Consider the following 21,803-nt stretch of genomic DNA (forward strand, 5'->3'; position numbering starts at 1 on the left):
TTTTATATTTGGTAATAGGATGGAACTTTTTTCTTCCCTTCATCCTCCTCAGCTCCCAGCAATTTTGCTTTCCTGCTGCATACTGAAGTTGAGTTAACAGATATAGCCTTGGTAATGCAACTCAGCACCCCCTCCCTTTTTCAGTATAATAACATATTTTAAGCTCAACACACATAGTAAACTGCTAAGAGGGGGCCATTTTTTACAACATGAAGGCCTACTTGCCCTGTAGATGCCTCATCTCCAGGACTACAGTCCTCCTCCCACACCATCAAGAGGAAAATGGAATGATTGTCCACATAGATGAGAAACTGCAAAGAGGACCCTGGGGAAGAAGGTGAGAAAGGGCCAAGGAACTGGAGGGCTGTTAGGTGTGGAGCCCCAAGGGCTTCCCTGTGAAGACCACGCCCCTGGAGAATCTGAGTCGGATGAGTTCAAGACAGAGGGGAGCCACTCCCAAACCACTGTGGACTCTGGGCTGGAAGATTGGATGTCTCCATGAGGTAAAGGAGTGTTTGGACTTTGGGTGCCTTGACTTTGTGCTTGTGATAAAGGTCTAGGCTATACTTTCTTTTTCTTTTTAATTTTTTTTTTTTTTTTGAGTTGGAGTCTCGTTCTGTAGCCCAGGCTGGAGTGCAGTGGCGCGATCTCGGCTCACTGCAAACCCTGCCTCCCGGGTCCTGGTTCAAGCAATTCTCCTGTCTCAGCCTCCCGAGTAGCTGGGATTACAGGAATGCGCCACCATGCCCAGCTAATTTTTGTATTTTCAGTAGAGATGGGGTTTCACCATGTTGGCCAGGCTGGTCTTGAACTCCTGACCTAGTCATCTGCCTGTCTTGGCCTCCCAAAGTGCTAGGATTACAGGTGTGAGCCATTATGCCCGGCCCGGTCTAGGCTATACTTTCTTAAAGAAACACCAACATTGCATTAAGAAAACCAAAGTGTTTTATCTCTTCCCCCATCTTGTGAGGTGAATGTGGGCCACAGACCATGGAGAAAGCTTGCAGGCGTGCAGTTCATCGAATTTGGAAGTCCAGTTGCATGGTTCCATAATTGTTCTCGCTCCAGTGGTCTTCCTAGGTTCCCTTTCCTGGGTACAGAAGAGGAGCAAAGACTTTTTTATACTTGTGGAATCCAATAATAGAATTTCACTGTAGATTTGCAATCACCACCTTTGTACACTGAAGTTCTCATGTTGCAAGTGTCCTTGTGGCAGCCGTGCCACAAGATTCAGAAATCTGAGTGCACAAGAACATTTGCTAAGCCTGAGAAGACAGGTATGTTCCCTGCGGGCTTTGTGTGGGACGGCAGAGACAAATAGCTCCTGCTTTTGCTGAATCAAAATTCAGCTTAGAATCCAGACAAAAATTACTGAATTAAAAAGTTAATTTTAGACATTTTATTTAACTCCCACAGCTTTCTTTCTTACAAGCCTAAGACACCACAATGGAGAAGATGACATTCTCATTATTGAACTCTCTTTGTGTTATTCAGTCCTCACTATTCTACATAATTCTTTATGGTATTGTTAATGCATGAAATTGTTTTATTTTTAAAACCTAGTCATTTCCACAAATAGTTAAGTGTTATATGCTGAAAATGGGTATATTCTCAAATACAATATATAATTTCTTGAGGTAGAGTAGCAGCTAGTTAAGGAAAATTTAAGTTTGAACAGATTCATTAATTAGGGTTATGGTTGCAAGCATCAGAAAGCATTTCCTACTACATGAGTTCACATATTTGGAAATGAGTGAACTTTCTGTTACTTTTCGGATTCTGTAGTTGTTAATGCTTTGTATTCCCCCAGATAGTTTAATCTTTCCTTGGTGAACTTAATGAGCTGCCTTCCCAGCCAAAATATCTATGAAGGTGAGTAATGCTTCCATTCAATTTTATATCCAGTTGGAGAAGAAGAAGTCTAGCTAACAGGCATATGGGCATATGGATTTGTTTCTTTCTTTTTTTTTTTTTTTTTGGTTTTTATTTATTTATATATTTGTTTGAGATGGAATCTTGCTCTGTCACCAGGCTGGAGTGCAGTGGCACGATCTCAGCTCACTGCAACCTCCACCTCCTGGGTTCACGCCATTCTCCTGCCTCAGCCTCCCAAGTACTGGGACTACAGGCATGTGCCACCACGCCCAGCTAATTTTTTTGTATTTTTAATAGAGACAGGGTTTCACCATGTTGGCCAGGATAGTCTCGATCTCTTGACCTCATTATCCACCCGCCTCAGCCTCCTAAAGTGCTGAGATTACAGGCGTGAGCCACTGCTCCCGGCCCTGGTTTGTTTTGAAGTCTGAGAGTATGGATGATTTAGATCAAACCAATGGTTTGTCCCAATGTTTTAAATTTGATTTGATTATCCAAGGTGCCACAGGTCTGCAGCTCTATTGCTCTTATAGCAGGGGCTTCATTCCAGCCCCCTGTTGGGACCATTGCTAAATTTCAGATCTGTTGGGCACATCCGAAGAATTGACAGCATGGGCTCTCTGAAGTTGACTGGATGTGGAAGACCAGGGAGGTTTCCTAAAGGAAAAAGGAGCTAGCCTTATCTGTGGAATGGGGAAGTGTACGTGTACTAATAAGCATGCCTCTGTGGTTGGTTTGATGTGGGAGAGCAGACAGTGGGGAGCAAGGGAGTGTGGTACTCTAGCCAAGCTCCCAGCCTCCCTGCAGGCCCTGGGTAGTTCAAGACCTCACATGGCCTGGTGGCAGTCCTCGGGAGGAAAGGGTGGCTCAGTGGCACTAATAGCGATGACCAATTAGAGCTGTGTCTGGGCCCAGCAGATGATGGGGGAGGAGAAGGAAAGCAGAGCAACAACTCAGCTGCCTGGGCTGGCTGGGGGATCTGTGCTGCCCGGGCTAGCTGGGGCATCTGCGTGAAACACCTGAAAACATCTCCCAGGAACTTCCAGGGACCTGAGGTCCAAAAATAGCAAGTAAAGACAAGAACTAGTGAGAGGTAGGCCATATATTATTTTTAAAGTATTTTTGCTATTATTAACATATGCCTTATTTTCATATAAAAATTAAGTGATGCCATAGGAAAGGGAACCCCCGCTACTCACAGTCAGATCTCTGTTTACTGAGGCAAATTATCAACCTGTCAGATCAAAGTTCAATTTGGACAGCCTGGTGTTCAAACAAATTACATTCTGTAGCAGTTCGTGTTCTGCAGTTGCAAGCAACAGAAAATATTTCCGATAAACTAGGGCAAAAAAAAAAAAAAGGATGTATTGGCAGAATCCTTGTGATAAGTAATTTTAGTGTCAACGTGGCTAGGCCATGGTACCCAGTTTTTGGTCAAACACTGGTCCAGATGTTGCTGGGAAGGCATTTTTTAGATGTAATTAAAATTTAAATAAATTGATTTTGAGTAAAGCAGATCACTCTCCATGGTGTGGGTGATCGCTAATCTAGTCGGTTGAAGACCTTAGGAGAAAAGACTGAGAAGTCCCTCGGGGAAGAAGGAATTCTGCCTCTGGACTGCCTGTGGACTTGAACTGCAACCTCAGCTCTTCCCTGGGTCTCCAGCTGGCAGGCCTGCCCTGCAGATTTCAGACTTGCCAGCTGCTACGATTGCACGAGCCAATTCTTCAAAATCTCTCTCTCTCTCTCTCTCTGTTTCTGTCTCTCTCTCTCTCAAGACACACCCACCCCCATCCTAGTGGTTCTGTTTCTCTGGAGAACCCTGACTAATACACTGCTAAGGGACAGCTGAACAACCAGGCCTTGGGAAAGGCAGAAAACAGGTCACCCCTGGGGACCTGGGCATGTACCAGTGCACTATACTATGTGCCATTAGATGACTCCATAGCACCATGATCTGTGTCTGTGTCTATTCAAGATCCAACTTCTTGAAAGAGGAAGAATCGGCTGGGTCTTCCTATTGCAAGGTGTGGGGTGCTATTGCCAGGCCAGAGGTGGAGAGGAAACAGGTCAGAGGAAAAACAATAAACATTTCCTAGAATGAGGTTCCTTGAGGTAGATATGTTGGCTATCAAAGCACACCTTGAAACAGAACCTCTCAAATGCCGTCTTTGACTGACATGGGTCCTCACTCAGTGCAGCCATATGTAAAAGACAGCGCCGTTCAGTGCCAAGCTCCTGCGTTCTGTGTAGAATGGCCAACACAAATTGTTTTTCATAGTCAACTTTTATGAAAAACTCTCATGGAGGGGAGTTAGATTCATATGAGAAATTCACCCAGAATCAAATATAAAAATAAGTTATATAGTCCAATTTAGAGTAAAAAATAGAGGTTGTAGAATTGGATATGATAATGTGCAAGTTACTTCCTGTTTATTCTCGGCTTCATTCCTGCTGTGGTACATTCTGAACTACTGGAGTTGAGAGGCTGCAAACTACATTTCCCAGGCCCCTTTGCCAACTAGATCTCCGTGGGCTCCTCCAATCAGAGGACAGGCAGGAGACCAGAGAGTAGGGAGAAGGGAGGAGAGTCTTACACTGGCCCTCATTCCCTGGCAGTTGTTGGCAGGTCCTAGCAGTTGCTGTTGAGGCAGCAGAAGTAGGGTCATTCCGAGGCCCTAGAAGCCCAGATAGAAGCAGAACATTTTCAGTGGTTTTATCTCTTCATCTCTTTGATGGATTTAGAACTAATTGCAACAGTGGCTCCAAAATTGTGGCAGCAGATGTAGGGTCTCAGAGCCCCACTCAGGGTGATATTAGCAGCTTCTGGTCTTTGGGTATCACTGTTTCTTTTTTTGTTTTGTTTTGTTTCTCCAGCATTCTTTCTTCATCCTTTTGCTCTTCTAGACCTTCTAACAATTTTGTTGAAAATTCCCCAAATTAGGCCGGGCGCAGTGGCTCACACCTGTAATTCCAGCACTTTGGGAGGCCGAGGCGGGGTGGATCACCTGAGGTCAGGAGTTCAAGACCAGCCTGGCCAACATGGTGAAACCCCATCTCTATTAAAAATACAAAAATTAGCCAGGCGTGGTGGCACATGCCTGTAGTCCCAGCTACTTGGGAGGCTGAGGCGGGAGAATCACTTGAACCTGGGAGGTGGAGGTTGCACTGAGCTGAGATTGCGCCACTGCATTCCAGGCTGGGTGACAGAGGAAGACTCTATCTCAGAAAAGAAAAGGAAAAAAAAATTCCCAAATTAAATTTTCTCTGTTTGAAATAACTGGAGTGTTTTCTGTCTTTCTGACTGAACTCTGACTGATACAAAAAGCACAAGTGTTGTTTCTGAGTTTCAATGTAAGGAAACTTAATTCCCATATTTAATTTTGGCTCTGTTTAAAATTTGAGCAGACAGTTTACAGTAGTTAGGTCATCTTGGCCTCCTCCATTTTCCTGTTTGGGTTTTTTTTGTTTTTGTTTTTGTTTTGTTTTGTTTTTTTCAGACAGAGTTTTGTTCTTGTTGCCCAGGCTGGAGTGCAGCGGCGCGATCTTGGCTCACTGCAAACTCTGCCTCCCGGGTTCAAGCAATTCTCCTGCCTCAGCCTCTCAAGTAGCTGGGATTACAAGCACTTGCCACCAAGCCCGGCTAATTTTTTGTAGTTTTAGTAGAGACAGGGTTTCACCATGTTGGCCAGGCTGGTCTCGAACTCCTGACTTCAGGTGATCTGCCGGCCTCGGCCTCCCCAAGTGCTGGGATTACAGGCGTGAGCACCATGCCCATCCTCTAATTTGGGTTTTATCAAGAAAGATCTTGGCCAGGTGTGGTGGCTCACACCTGTAATCCCAGCACTTGGGGAGGCCCAGTTGGGCATATAGCTTGAGCTCAGGAGTTTAAGACCAGCCTGGGCAACACAGTGAGACCTCATCTCTACAAAAAAATATACATGAATTAGCTGGGTGTGGTGGTGCACGCCTGCAGTCGCAACTACTAGAGAGGCTGAGGCAGCAGGATGGCTTGAGCCTGGAGGGGGTCAAGGTTGCAGTGAGCCGAGATTGTGCCAGTGCACTCCAGCCTGGATAACAGAGTGAGACCTTGTCTCAAAAATAAAAATAAAAATAAAAGAGCGAGAGAGAGAAAGAAAGATCCTCAGTGGCTAAGGAGCATCTTTAAGATCATCTCTGGGTGGAACACAGAGCACAGGCACACAATCTGGCTGAGAAGACACAAGACTTTGGGGCCTTCCAGAGGGCCACTCCTCCCTGGGGCCTGCCCTTGTCTGTGATCCCTGGTCACCTCCTGCCAGCTCAGGCCAGCTTTACATCCTTGCCCTCATATTTCTGGCCTCACCTGGAAGAGCTCTTGATCCTTCCCATGTGAGTTCACTGTTGACCCTTACCCGTCACTGTCACTGCTTCTGGAAGCCTAATACCAACCACACCTCTTCCTGCAGTGCCTGGGCGGGCCACCAGGAGGCTCTCTTAGGCCAAGTGCAATCACACTGTGCTCCACCAACTCCAGATGAGCAAACACTGATTTTGAAATAGCAGATTTTGCCTACCAAATTAGCAGTGATTTTTAAAGAATGATAATCTGTAATACTCAGTGACTCAATATTGAAGAGACTGTGGTGAGAAAGTAGTCTCCTATATGCTGATGGAGGTATAAACGGAGGCTTTTCTCGAGTGGGATTTGCCTGTATAGATGAGCTCTAGAAGTTCCACATGTGGGAACCTACTCTAGGAAATAAATTAAATTTAGGTGTAAGAGCTCAAATGCTTTCAGTTGCCAATGATAGAAAACTCAGCCGGGTGCAGTGACTCACGCTTGTAATACCAGCCCTTTGGGAGGCTGAGGCAGGCAGATCACCTGAGGTCAGGAGTTCGAGACCAGCCTGACCAGTATGATGAAACCCTGTCTCTACTAAAAATACAAAAATAGCCAGGCGTGGTGGCACGCACCTGTAATCCCAGCTACTGGGGAGGCTGAGACAGAAGAATCACTTGAACCCAGGAGGCAGAGGTTGCAGTGAGCCAAGGTTGTGCCATTGCACTCCAGCCTGGGCAACAAGAGTGAAACTCTGTCAAAAAGAAAAACAAAACAAAACAAAACAAAAAACTCAGCTAATGTGACTGCAGCATTCAGACATTTCTTGCTCATATAAGTTTGGTAGTAAGAAATCCTGGAAGTGGTTTTGTGTCCCCACGGTATAACGAAGAACCTGGGATCTTTCTTTTCCCACTCTGCCATCCAGAGTTGGGGGGACGTGTTGTCTCCCTTCATGGTAGGACTCACAGCATCCTATTCTCATATGACAATGGACAAATACAAAAGAAGAGAGTGGGGCAAAACAGACTTTCTCCAAAAATGCCTTTCTCAGAAGCTTGTAAACACTTCCCTTCACCTTCTGGCTGTGTATCATTAACAAAGAGGAATGAGATCTCCATGATGGGCTCAGGCCATTCAAGGCCCAGCAGGTACATGGCTGCCTGAATACCAGTGGGGTAGCATTCCAAAGGAAGGAGGGTAAATTTCTTTTGGGTAAGCAGCCAATGGTGTCTGCCACAGGGAACCAACATTTTCATACGAAGATATTTGATATAGTGTTATTCATAAATATAAAGAAATAGAAACTATGTGGTTAAGAAATTATGGTACATTTAAGGCTGAGGTGGCAGGATCATTTGAACCCAGGAGTTTGAGTCCAGCCTGGGCAACATAGTGTAACCCTGTCTCTAGAAAAAAAAGTAAGAAAGAAAAAAGAAATTATAGTCCATCTATTTGGATAGGGAAACTACTAAAACAAAAAGGGATAGAATCTGGCTTCCAACCAGGTTGGTCGGATTCCAAACCCACATTCTTAGCTGCTACTACCTCTTTGGATTTAACAAAATCATTAACCACCATAGAAGAAAAAGCAATAGAAAGCCTTCCAAAATGTAGGTTACTTAATAAAAAGCAGTCAACGTACCACAATACCCCCATTCTCCAATAACTAGGGTAGTTGAGGGATTTCTGACATTCTTATCCCAGTTGTCACTTTTGAGAGGTTAGCAGACTCCTCTGAGATTCTTTGCCTGATTCCTGCTGAGAGACCAAAACAGCTAAAAGTTAAAGTCAGTTTAAGTTTCCATGGATTCCGACTGCTTTACTGGGTCAATTGTCATAATATCATTAAAACACCTAAACCCCTCAGCCAAACCCAGGGTATATGAAGAAGGCTTATCAAACAAAAACAATGTTTGGAGAATCTGGATAGTAGAAATACGACTTTCTAACAATAATGGAAGGTACTTTTTTAAATTAAAAGGATTTTTTTTTTTTTTTTTTGAGATTAAGTCTTGCTTTGTCACCCAGGCTGGAGTGCAGTGGCACAATCTCCGTTCACTGCAACCTGCACCTCCCAGGTTCAAGCAATACTCCCACCTCAGCCTCCCAAGTAGTTTGGATTGCAGGTGCGCACCATCACATCCAGCTAATTTTTGTATTTTTAGTTGGCCATGTTGGCCAGGCTTCTCTCGAAATCCTGACCCTTAAATGTTCTGCCCACCTCAGCCTCTCGAAGTGCTGGGATTACACGTGTGAGCCACCGAACCGGGCCTAAAATTAAACGGATTCCGGTTGCAGGTCTTTGGCTCAGGCTGTTTTCCCTGATGTTTCTGCAGGTCAGTTACATATGGACTGATTGATTGTGCAGATGGCCAACCACAGTGACCGGTTACTTTTCTCAGGGCACCTGCCTTCTAGAAATGTATCCCCTCTCCTCTCCCTTCTCCTCTTTCTGTCAAGAGAATAGCAGGGGTTGTGGAGGAAAGCTGAATTCTAAATTAGTCATTTCGATAATTAATAAGGCTAGCTAGAGGTTTGATGAGAAAAATATTGCTACTTTTTTTTTGTAAGTGTAATGTGGTTAGATATAAAGTATCCAAAATTTAGACAGATCTCAAAATCCAAAATTTTATTTTTCCCTCAAAACCATGCTTAAGTTTACTCAGAATAACCACAGCATTTTTTCTGAGGCTCTGCAAATACCTTCTCGAGCTTCCTCTATTTGCTTGGTAAGAACGGTGTGCCATCACACAGCCTGCAGGCTGACTGGCTGGGCCACTCCACCAGCTTGACCATAGATGACTCTGCTGATCATGGTTACATGACTGTTTCATGCCCATACCACAATCTCATTTATTTCAGAAATTCAATTTGCAGTTTATATGTGTTCATACTGGCGAAATGCCTTGAAAAACACCAAAGACCCAACCATTTTGCCTTCAGCCTAACAGCAAAAATAAAAATATGGCATGGATATATCTGTGAGAGCAGAGCATTGAAGTTCTTGCAATTCCTCACGATGCTGTCTTATGCCAGCCTCCTCTCTCTTATGCTTTGTAAATCTAGTGCTGCTGATATCGAATGATCCAGAAAACTCCTATTCATTCTTTAAGACCCAACTCAAAGTTTCCCCTCTTTCATAGGGCCTTGCTAACTTTCTCAGGCAGAATTAGCACGTCTCTCCTCTTGGGTCCCATGGCATCTTATACCCACCTACATTATATTGGAATGATCTGTTTTCTTGACAATATTTCAAGCCCTTCCAGAATCAAAATAGTATCTTTATTTTATCTTATTTTTAGTAACTTAATTTTAAAATGATGGAATATTTCTCCTGTAATCCTAGCACTTTGGGAGGCTGAGGCGGGTGGATCACTTGAGCCCAGGAATTCGAGACCAGCCCGGTCAAGATGGTGAAACCCTATCTCTACTAAAAATACAAAAATTAGCCGGGCGTGGTGGTGCATACCTGTAATTCCAGCTACTCGGGAGGCTGAAGCACAAGAATTACTTGAACCCAGGAGGCAGAGGTTGCAGTGAGCTGAGATTGCATCACTACACTCCAGCCTGGGTGACAGAGCCAGGCTCTCTCTTAAATAAATAAATAAATGCATGATAGAATATTTCATATATACATAATGGAACACACATATATGTGTACAATAGAATATTATATTAAACACATATAAGGTATACAAAATAATAATAGAAACATCTATGTAACCAACGTTGCCTCTGTACTGAGACTGGGAGGCCCTCCCGGGTGCCCCTCTGTCTTTATACCACCCCTCCTACGGTAACCCCTATCCTGAATTTGGTGTTTATTATTCCCTTCTTTTTCTTTTTCTTTGTTTTTTTTGAGGTGGAGTCTTGCTCTGTCACCCAGGCTGGAGTGCAATGGCATGATCTTGGCTCACTGAAACCTCTGCCTCCCAGGTTCAAGCGACTCTCCTGCCTCAGCCTCCTGAGTAGCTGGGATTACAGGTGCGTGCCACCACTCCTGGCTAATTTTTTTGTATTTTTAGTACAGGGTTTTGCCATGTTGGCCCAGCTGGTCTTGAACTCCTGACCTCAGGTAATCCACCCATCTCAGCCTCCCAAATCGCCTGCTGGGATTACAGGCATGAGCCACCACGCCCAGCCTATTCCCTTCTTTTTCTTTATAGATTTACACCATATGTACACATCTTGTGTAAATGAGTTCCTATTGCTCCCCAGTTGTTAGATTTTACAATTTTGCCACTCTAGTGAGTGGAAAACATTTTATTGTCATTTTAATTTACATTGTAATGCACCCTGAAGTTTCCATATCTACAATTACTAATGAATCTAAGCATCATTAAATGTGTTTAATTGGTCATTTGGGTTTCCTTTCTTAGTGAAAATATGTTCCTGTCTTTATTTCATTTTGCTATAGGGTTGTTTTCTTTTTCTTATTGATTTGTAGCAATTCTTTATATACTTTGGATACTACTTCTTTGTCAGTTGTATGTGTCATGAATATTTTCTCCTAGCCTGTGGCTTGTCTTTTCATTTTCTTTTTTTGAGATGGCATCTTACTCCAGCCCAGGCTGGAGTGCAATGGTGCAATCTTGGCCCACTGCAACCTCTGCCTCCTGGGTTCAAGCAATTCTTCTGCCTCAGCCTCCCTAACAGCTGGAATTATAAGCACATGCTATCATGCCCGGCTAATTTTTGTAGAGACAGGGTTTCACTATGTTGGCCAGGCTGGTCTCGAACTCCTGATCTCAAGTAATCTGCCCACCTCGGCCTCCCAATGTGCTAGGATTACAGGTGCGAGCCACTGCACCCGGTCTGTCTTTTCATTTTCTTTATGTCTTCTTTAGATGAACTCAACTTCCTAATTTTTGTGTCAATCATTTCCTTTTTTCATATGACATTTTTGTGACTTATTTATTTATTAATTTTTTTTTTTTGAGACAGAGACTTGCTCTGTTGCCCAGGCTGGAGTGCAGTGGTGGGATCTCAGCTCACTGCAACCTTTGCCTTCCAGGTTCAAGCAATTCTCCTGCCTCAGCCTCCTGAGTAGTGGGGATTACAGGCACCTGCCACCATGCCCAGCTAATCTTTGTATTTTTAGTAGAGACGGGGTTTCACCATGTTGGCCAGGCTGGTCTCAAACTTCTGACCTCAAGTGATCCACCCACCTCAGCCTCCCAAAGTTTTGGGATGACAGGCGTGAGCCATCACGCCTGGCCTTTTATGACTTATTTTTTAAAAATCCTTTCTGTGTGGTCTTAAAGACATTCTTCTATATTTTCTTTTAAAAGTGTTGAAGTTTTTACCATGCACATTTACCTGTTTATTTAACAACAAAAAAAGCAACTAATGGATAATTTGGATAATAGTAATGTGGACATTAGGACACTCAATTGATTCCAACACCATTCATTGAAAAGTCTGTTCTTTATTTGCTCATCTGTGGTTCACCTACTTTTGTGTCCCTCACAGATGTGGGGCTCTGTTTATGGGCTTTCAATTCTGTCCATTGGTATAGTTTTCTGTTTTTGAACCAATACCACACTGTTTAAATTATTATAGCTTTAAAGCAAGCCCTTTTTCCTGACGGTAATTTCTCCCCACATTCAGGACAATTTTGGCTATTCTCGGCCCTTTCCTTCTTCACATGCATTTTAAGATCAGCTGTTCAAATTCTGCAAATAGCTCTGTTAGAATTTTGGTGGGCATTGCATTGAATCAAAAAGTCAGCTTTTTTTTATTATTATTATTTTTAATACAGAGTCTTGCTCTGTTGCCCAGGCTGGAGTGGAGTGGTGCGATCTTGGCTCACTGCAACCTCCTCCTCCCGGGTTCAAGTGATTTTACTGCCTCAGCCTCCCATGTAGCTGGGATTACCAGTGTGCGCCACCATGCCTGGCTAATTTTTGTAATTTTGGTAGAGATGGGGTTTCACCATGTTGACCAGGCTGGTCTTGAACTCCTGGGCTCAAGTGATCCACCCCCCACCCCCCCACTCAGTCTCCCAAAGTGCTGGGATTACAATTGTGAGCCACTGTGGCTGACACACTTTTGTAATGTCAAGTCATCCTATCAACAAACATTTATGTAGGTCTGATCTGTCTGTGGCAGAAAACTGTCCAGTGGTTCACCAAGCCCAATCCCCTTTCTTTTAGCTCACAGCTGGGCTGTGTTTCCCAGCTTCCCTAAAAGTGAGTTGTGGCCAAGGTAAGTTTTGGGCAATGGGATGAGGGCAGAGCAAGGGACAGGAAACCCCTCCAGGCCTGGCCCTCCTTTGTGATCTGCCTTGCTCTATTTCTTCCCTCAACTGTAGGTGGTTGCAGAGGATCAAGAAGACGATTCTGAGACCCTAAGGAATAATAGAGCCACAAGATGAAAGAACCTGGTTTCCCCCGTCATGGTGTGGAAGTCTTCCCACTGAACACTCACATGGGACTGTTGGAAGAGCAAGAAAAACACTTCTGGCAGGGCGTGGTGGCTCACGCCTGTAATCCCAGCACTTTGGGAGGCCCAGGCAGGCAGATCACTTGAGGTCAGAAGTTTGAGACCAGCCTAGCCAACATGGTGAAACCCTGTCTCTACTAAAAATACAAAAATTAGCCATGTGTGGTGGCAGGCACCTGTAATCCCAGCTACTTGGGAGGATGAGGAAGGAGAATCGCTTGAACCCGGGAAGCGGAGGTTGCAGTGAGCCGAGATCACGCCACTGCACTCCAGCCTGGGTAACAGAACGAGACTCCATTTCAAAACAAAAAAGTAAAAGAAAAACACTTCTACTGTGCTACACCACTAAGAGTTTGAAGTTTGCTAGAATAATTAGTTTACATTAAGAAATGCAATATCTTTCCATTATATTCCAAAATTTTTTTCATAAATGCCTTATGCATCTTTTGTTAGATTCTTCCTAGGTACATTAACTGTTTTATTAATGTTGAATATGATATTTTGTAAAAGAAAAAAATTTTTTTTACTGTTGCCAGTACACAGAAACATAATCAATGTTTGTATATAATCTTATGTCCATCAGTCTTGATCAAATCTCTGATTAATTCTGTTAATTTGGCTGTAGATTCTTTGAGTTTTGTTTCTTTTTTTTTTTTTAGACAGAGTTTTTCTCTTGTTGCCCAGGCTGGAGTGCAATGGAGTGATCTCTGCTCACTGCAACCTCCGCCTCCCGGGTTCAAGCGATTCTCCTGCCTCAGCCTCCCAAGTAGCTGGGATTACAGGCATGCACCACCACGCCCAGCTAATTTTCATATTTTTAGTAGAGATGGGGTTTCTCCATGTTGATTAGGCTGGTCTCGAACTCCCGACCTCAGGTGATCCACCCGTCTCAGCCTCCCAAAGTGCTGGGATTAGAGGCATAAGCCACTGCACCTGGAGCAATTCTTTGAGTTTTTATATGGACTCTGTCAACCTAAAAAAAAAATCAGACAAGGCCAGGTGGTGGCTCATGCCTGTAATCCCAGCACTTTGGGAGGCTGAGGTGGGTGGATCACCCAAGGTCAGGAGTTCAAGACCAGCCTGGCCAACATGGCGAGACCCTGTCTCTACTAAAAATACAAAAATTAGCTGGGCATGGTGGCAGGCGCTTGTAATACCAGCTACTCGGGAGGCTGAGGCAGGAGAATCGCTTGAACCCGGGAGGCAGAGCTTGCAGTGAGCCAAGATCGCACCACTCCACTCCAGCCTGGGCGACAGAGTGAGACTCCGTCTCAAAAAAAAAAAAAAAAGGTTTTGCATGTATGTTCATAAGCAAGATTAGCTCTTTCTCTGTTGCCTTTTGTCTATTTTGGTATCAAGGTCATATTAACTTTATAAAATGAGTTGGAGAGTTCAGACTTCTCAGAGGGGCCTTTTCGTTCCTTCTACCCAAAGTCAAGGCCATGGTTGGCAAGTTTTCTTACTATCCCCTTTGTGGAGTGGATGTTTTCCCTAGATACGCCTTCACTACGGGTGTTGTCTTTAAGGCCCCAGCTGTATTTGAGACACTCACTGGGTGCCAGCTCGCTCCTTAGGTGTTATTTCACAGCCCCCTTCTTGGGCCTTGAAAACGGAAGCTGTTCATCTCCAGGGACTTCCTGATGCCCTAGGGCAGTCAGTGGCTTTAGCTTTGTCTTTCCTAGTTTTGTATTTTCTCTTTTGTTTTGGCTTCTGAGGATTTCTCTTAATTTCATGTCAGTTTAGCCATGCATTTAAAACTAATTTTTAAGGGCTGGGTGCGGTGGCTCATGCCTGTAATCCCAGCACTTTGGGAGGCTGAGGCTAGCAGATCGCCTTGAGGTCAGGAGTCTGACAGCAGCCTGACTAACATGGTGAAACCTCGTGTCTACTAAAAATACACAAATTAGCCGGGCGTGGTGGTGTGTGCCTGTAATTCCAGCTACTTGGTAGGCTGAGGCAGGAGAATCACTTGAATCTGGGAGGCAGAGGTTGCAGTGAGCCGAGATTGCACCAATGTACTCCGGCCTGACCATAGAGTGAGACCCCATCTCAAAAAAAGAATAAACAAATAAAGAAATCAAACTATTTAAAAAAAATTTTAGGTGTTTTATTGTTAGAGGGTTTTTGGATATCCATCCAATCTGCCATATTGCTCTATGTGGGAAGTTTCTGTTTTCTTCTTTCATCTTTTAAAAACTCTTAATTTTTTTGAAGAATGGGTAATATATCACATATTTCAAAATTCAAAGGCACAAAAAGGTATACAATGTATAGTAAGCACTTCTGTCATCCCCCAATTACCTCCAACCAATGTTAATAATTTTAAAAATACCCAATATCCTTCTAAAGATGTTCTATGCATAAAGAATACAAACAGGATTACACAAGCGATAGCACACTCAACCTCCTGTTCTTCACTTTTCTGTTTTTTTTTTTAACTTAACATTAAATCTCAGAGTTAGTTTCTTATTAGTCCATAAAAGTCTTTCTCATTCTTTTATACTCCTGTATAGATGTAACAACATTTCTTTAATTAGTCCTACTGGATGTTTAGGATGTTTACAATCTTCTGCCATTTCAAATAAGGCTGCAGAGAATAACTTTATGCAGATGATTTTTTGCACACACCTATCTGGATATCCACAGGATAAATGTCTGAATGGAAAGCATAGTCAGTAGAGGTGTACATTTATAATTTGGTCAATATTTTGCTAAATTGCCCTCTGTAAGCAAATATGTCTTTTATTTTTTAATGTGGCAAGATCTCATCATGGAGGGAAATATTTCTAACATAATACCTAAAAGTAACTATTCCTTCACACCCTAGCTCACACTGTGTAAGACTTTTTATTTTTGCAAAACTAATAGATGAAAAATGATATATTTTGTAGTTTTAATTTGTATTTTAAAAATTACATGTGAAATTCAACATTTCCCCATGTGTAAGGAAGCCATATTTTCCTCTCTGTAAACCTACTGTGCATATTCTTTGCTTATTTTTCTTTACTTTTTTTCTATTTTGGTTTTTATATTGACTTCTAGAAGTTCATTATATATTAGAGATAGGATATTTATACTATGAGTAATTGGTAAAAAGACTTGACATACACCAGCTACTCCCAAAATGTGTCCTAAATCAATTTAAATTTTTTAGACACTGTGTGAATGCACTAAATTAATATTAAAAAGTAGTTTTTGCTATAGTGGTTGTCATCGAATATTAACATGTGCCCTATGTTTGTTGTTGTTTTTTCCTATGAAGTGAATGATGTGATACCTTTTAGGAAAACTAAAAAAAAGCAATAGATAGATCCACCATTCCTGGCTATTTCATAAAATACTTGTTTCTTATGCATAGAGTCATGCTTTTGAGGCTGTGTAAAAGTTTGTGAATCACTGGGGAAATTACTATATCAAGCAATGGACCTGATGGGTGTCATAGCTTGTGTTCCCTAAAAGCAAGTTGGAACTACAAGCCCAGGGCAACCAACGTGAGGGAAAAGGCTCAGAAAGAGAAAAAGCAAATGCAAAGTGGTGCATTCCTGGGCTGATCACAGTCAGAGCTGTGTTTATGGCCAAGCTAAATGCAACCATTGTACCTCAGCAGAGTCAAGAGGAAGAGAAAAGAATTTATCTGCCAGCTCCCTCCTGCCTCCTACCTCTCATTGGTCAATTTCAAGCCCCTTGCACCTGCACTTCCAGATCGTGCCACCTGGCTCTCAGCGCAGCCACTGCGGAAGCAGATCTCAGTTTCTGAGGCGAGTGCTTCAGCCGAGTCTGGAGGTGATGGAGATGCAGGCATCATGGAAGGAACAAGGCCATGCTGGAGCACTGCCTGCATGCCAGGGAGGCCGAACGAGGTGACGGGCATGGCTAAGATGAGGTGGGTGACAGGTGTCTTCATTGAATAAGCAGCTGACAGCCCAGAAGGCAGGCAGGGGGCAGATAGATTAGCTGGATTTCATAGCTGTGTGGCCACTGGTGTGTTAGTTTGTGGCTTCCAAGTGTCAGTCCAAGTTGACCCACTGTCAGAGGAAGCTCCAGTGTTGGTATGTGGTGAGATAATGAATCCATGTAGTCCCCAAGGAAGAGGTTGGGTGGATAATCTGTTTCATAGTGAGGGAAAGAAAACGTGCAATTTTATGGAAGAGTAGAAATACTTGGACTGACGGTCTGCAAGCATCAATATGGAGAAATATTTTGAGCTTTTCCTTAAATCTTCTTTCTTGAGGATGAAAGAGTTAATTTCTCTGAGCCTTTCCCTGTCATGTTTTGGAATGTGACTGACCTGCTTCTAATTGTAAGGGTATATTTTGCCCCTTCTCTCTCCGTTCCTTTTGAAGACGAATGTAAGTTACTAGGTAGTTTTTTGGCTCCTTGAAAAGCTCATTGCAAACCACTCTTTAAGAACGGCCGAGCAGTGATTATAGTACATCAACAGCATGAAGTATTGTATGGTCCTCTAAAGAACCAATGAGAAGTGGAAAAAGTTCAAAAGTAACGTGGAAAATATTTCTCAAACCGTCTGACGTGGGGAAAAATAGAACCATGACAGATAGACGCAGTGACTTCAGCTATGCTAAACATGTGCACACCTGACCAACACTGGTTGTGTTGTCAGAAATGTTAAAATGGCTGTAGAGCGTTTGGTCAGATGTGGTGGTATTTGGTGTCATGCTAAGAATAAGCGGTTCCAGGGCCAGAGTGCTCTGAGTTGAAATCCTGCCTCCCACACTTGTCATTTTGGGAATACAACTCACCTACTCAGAGCCTCAGCTTCCCATTTTTTACTTTGTAGATTAAAATGACAGGTTAAGCTTGTGGCATTTACTAGGCTCAGTAAGCAGTACGGATTATCTTTACTGGAGAAGAATTTTTAAAGTATTGTTACAAAGTAGTTATAATAACTTAAAGGCTTAAAAACACTTCTGTTAATAATAGTACATGTTAGGCTGGCGCTGTGGCTCACACCTGAAATCCCAGCAATTTAAGAGGCCAAGGCGGGCAGATCACCTGAGGTCAGGAGTTCAAGACCAGCCTGACCAATATGATGAAACCCCGTCTCTAATAAAAATACAAAAATTAGCCGGGCATGGTGGCATGCACCTGTAATCCCAGCTACACGGGAGGCTGAGACAGGAAAATCGCCTGAACCCTGGAGGCAGGGGTTGCAGTGAGCCAAGATCGTGCCATTGCACTCCAGCTTGGGAAACAAGAGCGAAACTCCATCTCAAAAGAAAAAAAAAAAAAGTACATGTTCATTGTAGAAAGTTTTAGCAATACATAAAAATAAAAAATATTTTAAAATTTCACTTGTAATCATGCCATCCAGAAATGGCCACAGTTTAACATCTTAGAATGCAGGTCTGTGAACCTGGTTCAAGGCCTGGGTCTGCCTGCTGCCCCTTAGGAAATTACTTAGTGTCCCTGAGACTAAGGTTCCTCCTCTGGAAAATGGATCCAATAATATCTACTCAAAAGGTTGTGTGAGCGTTAAATAATATGATGTTTGTAAAATGCTCAGCCTGGCAGATGCTCAAATTGTTGATTACCAATATTAACGTTGATACAGAGAAGACACATTCATTCCCTACCTCTTATACAAACACCTGCACCATTCACCCCGGAATATCTTTTATGTCTCTTTTGATAATAACAGCTCACCACAAAAATCTGTATGATTCAAACTCAGGAAGAGGAACTCTAGCACATATGTGAACAGTTTCTCAAAGAAACAGAATTGTTTATTTTTTAAGCTCTAAGGCACCGTTGACATATAATAGACTGTTCATATTTAAGTGTACAATTGGATAAGTTTTGACATATGGACCACTCATAAAAATGTAGGGGAGGAAAAGTATTTTTCCTTTACCCATTCTAGGTTCATGGCAGGGGCCCCATAATAAAAGGCAGACTAGAAAAAAAGCATATCAATTTATTTGTTTATTTTATTGAGATGGAGTTTCGCTCTTGTCGCCCAGGCTGGAGGGCAGTGGTGCGATCTTGACTCACTGCAACCACCACCTTCTGGGTTCAAGTGATTCTCCTGCCTCAGCCTCCCGAGTAGCTGGGATTACAGGTGTGTACCACCACACCTGGCTAATTTTTGTTTTTTTTTTGTTTTGTTTTGTTTTTTGTTTTTTTTTGTGTGTGTGAGACGGAGTCTCGCTCTGTCGCCCAGGCTGGAGTGCAGTGGCGCGATCTCGGCTCACTGCAAGCTCCACCTCCCGGGTTCACGCCATTCTCCTGCCTCAGCCTCTCTGAGTAGCTGGGACTACAGGCGCCTGCCACCACGCCCGGCTAATTTTTTTTTTTTTTTTTTTTTTTTTTTTTTTTTTTTAGTAGAGACGGGGTTTCACTGTGGTCTTGATCTCCTGACCTCGTGATCCGCCCGCCTCGGCCTCCCAAAGTGCTGGGATTACAAGCGTGAGCCACCGCGCCCGGCCGTATTTTTAGTAGAGACGGGGGTTTCACTACGTTGGCTAGGCTAGTCTCGAACTCCTGACCTCAGGTGATCCACCTGCCTCGGCCTCCCAAAGTGCTGGAATTACAGGCATGAGCTACCATGCCTGGCCTTCAATTTATTTTATGTAAGTTTTACATGACACAAGAGTCTTCATAAGGAAACGAAGACCAGAAGAAACAGTTAAACTTGCATATTTTTACGCTAACTTTGATGAAGAGTGGACAGTCATGGAGGAATATAATTGAACAAAGGTGTGATCTACTGGTGATGAACTGGGAGGGATTTAGCAAGGCCTGTTTGCTCAGATTCTTCTCTGTGACCCCATGATTTCAGAGATAAGGATGTTCCTTTCCTCCAAGTGTAGGAAGGGCACCTCTCAAGTGAGTGTCTTGTGACCTGCTTTGGTGGAAGGTCAGAAAATCCCTCCTAGGTTTTATGACTGTTAAGGACAAACTTCTCCAAAAGCTTGGTACTGCTGACACTTCCCCCAAACCTCTCCATGCTGCCCACCCCTCCACCTGATGCTCTGCAACTCTTCTCTGTGCCGTCCACCCTTCCCCCGAGCCCCTTTACATTTCCAAGCCCTTATCTAGGCACCAGGCACCAGGGTGAAGCCAGCAGACTTTACCTATCAGGGCTTGCTGCGATAAGCAAACCCCAATTACAAACCATCTGGACCGCATGGGGGAGGTCGTGGGAAGCATTAACAAACTTTACCTAAACCTGTTCATCTAGTTGCTACCATAAACATCACAAAGTGATATGTGACAAAATTAAACAGCAAACAACCCCGGAATGTGGCCACACCAAAGAACTCCTTCAAACACCCCTCCCCAGCAGAAACTCCTCATTTTGTAAGCTCAGGGCTGCTTCCTCTGAGTGTGATGGAGCAGCCGGCAGGTTCAATAAATGTACTCGCCTGACTTTGGATCTATTCTTCTTTTCTCTAGGCTGACCTTACAATGACCTGCTTCAGGAGAGACAGGTGGAGAAAAGGGAATGGGTCTGTTTTCTGAAATTCTTTCAGCTTAAAATAATTCAATACGCCAATGTACTGAAACCGCCATTGCGAAACTGTAACTGAGACAGTGAAAGAGACCTGACCTAACCAACTCCATCTTGCTTCTAACCTTCAACCTGTCCTTGTTCATCCCTGGGTGTAGGCTGAACTAACTTCGGGAGGAACTTAGTTTATAGTTTAAAACAAAGATGGTAACAGGCCTTTCCCAAGGCAAACCCCCTTCTTGTCTGGGGACTAGACTGCCTTTGTAGGACTAACAAACTAGCCAAAAGATTAGAAATTATGGTTTAGGAGTCATGTAGCTGGAGGCTACAAGATTTTGACCCTTCCTAAATTGCACCTGGAGATAACATCGCTATTGTAAAACCTAAGATCATTGTTTAAGATATTTCGCAGTCTCTGCATTTGATGGATCAGCTGGTGCTGATTGATAAACTGGCTCATCTAATCTCTTGGCCCCCACCCAGGAACTGACTCAGCACAAGAAGACAGCTTCGACTCCCTATGATTTCCTCTCCAATCCAACCAATCAGCACTCCTGAGTCACTGGCTGCCCACAACCCACCAAGTTATCCTTAAAACTCCTATCCCCAAATGCTTGGGGAGACTGATTTCAGTAATAAGAAAAACTCTGGTCTCCTGCACAGCTGGCTCTGCGTGAATTACTCTTTATCGCAATTCCTCTGTCTTGATAAATTGGCTCTGTCTAGGCAGTGGGCAGGAGGAACCTGTTGGGTGTTATGTGTCTGGAATTTATTCCTTCTGGTGGGTTCTTGGTCAAGAATGAAGCTGCAGACCCTCACAGTGAGTGTTACCGTTCTTAAAGATGGTGTGTCCAGAGTTTGTTCCTTCAGACGTTCAGATGTGTCCGGAGTTTCTTCCTCCCGGTGGGTTCATGGTCTCACTGACTTCAGGAGTAAAGCCTCGGACCTTCGCCGTGAGAGTTACAGCTCTTAGAGGTGGTGCTTCTGGAGTTGTTTGTTCCTCCTGGTGGGTTCGTGGTCTCACTGACTTCAGGAGTGAAACTGCAGACCTTCGCAGCGAGTGTTAACAGCTCATAAAGGTAGTATGGACCCAAAGAGTGAACAGCAACAAGATTTTCTGTGAAGAACAAAACAACAAAGCCTTCACAGCAAGGAAGTGAACGCCAGCGAGTTGCTGCTGCTGAGTTGGGTGGCCAGCTTTTATTCCCTCATTTGGCCCCCCCCCCCCCACATCCTGCTGATTGGTCCATTTTACAGAGCGCTGATTGGTCCATTTTGCAGAGTGCTGATTGGCCCGTTTTTACAGAGTGCTGATTGGTGCGTTTACAAACTGTTAGCTAGACACAGAGTGCTGATTGGTGTGTTTTTACAGAGTGCTGATTGGTGCATTTGCAAAACTTTAGCTAGACACAAAGCGCTGATTGGTGTGTTTACAATCCTTTAGCTAGACAGAAAAGCTCTCCAAGTCCCCACTTGACCCAGGAAGTCCAGCTGGCTTCACCTCTCAGTTACAGTACCACATTTTGGGAGTAGTTTGTCCTGAATCCCATCAAAACCATCACCACAATTAAGACAGTGAGCATCTCCTTCACTTCCTAGATTTCTTGGACCCCTTGTAATCCCTCCCCCAAGACAATCACTGCTATTGGTCACTATAGATTAGTCTTCACTTTCTAGAATTTTATACAA

The 21,803-nt window shown here is 43.6% G+C and overlaps 1 long non-coding RNA gene across 1 annotated transcript; it reads right to left on the reverse strand.

The window, feature by feature from the left end:
* Positions 1-927: 927 nt before the first annotated feature.
* On the reverse strand, positions 928-21,292 carry LOC129491219 (uncharacterized). The gene is made up of 3 exons (XR_008660487.2): positions 20,946-21,292; positions 7,842-7,957; positions 928-1,090 (listed from the first exon to the last, which is right to left on the reverse strand). It is a non-coding gene; the product is annotated as an uncharacterized lncRNA (long non-coding RNA).
* Positions 21,293-21,803: the final 511 nt, after the last annotated feature.

The sequence above is a fragment of the Symphalangus syndactylus genome, chromosome 10 (genome assembly GCF_028878055.3).
Source record: "Symphalangus syndactylus isolate Jambi chromosome 10, NHGRI_mSymSyn1-v2.1_pri, whole genome shotgun sequence".
In the NCBI taxonomy this organism is placed as follows: domain Eukaryota; kingdom Metazoa; phylum Chordata; class Mammalia; order Primates; family Hylobatidae; genus Symphalangus; species Symphalangus syndactylus.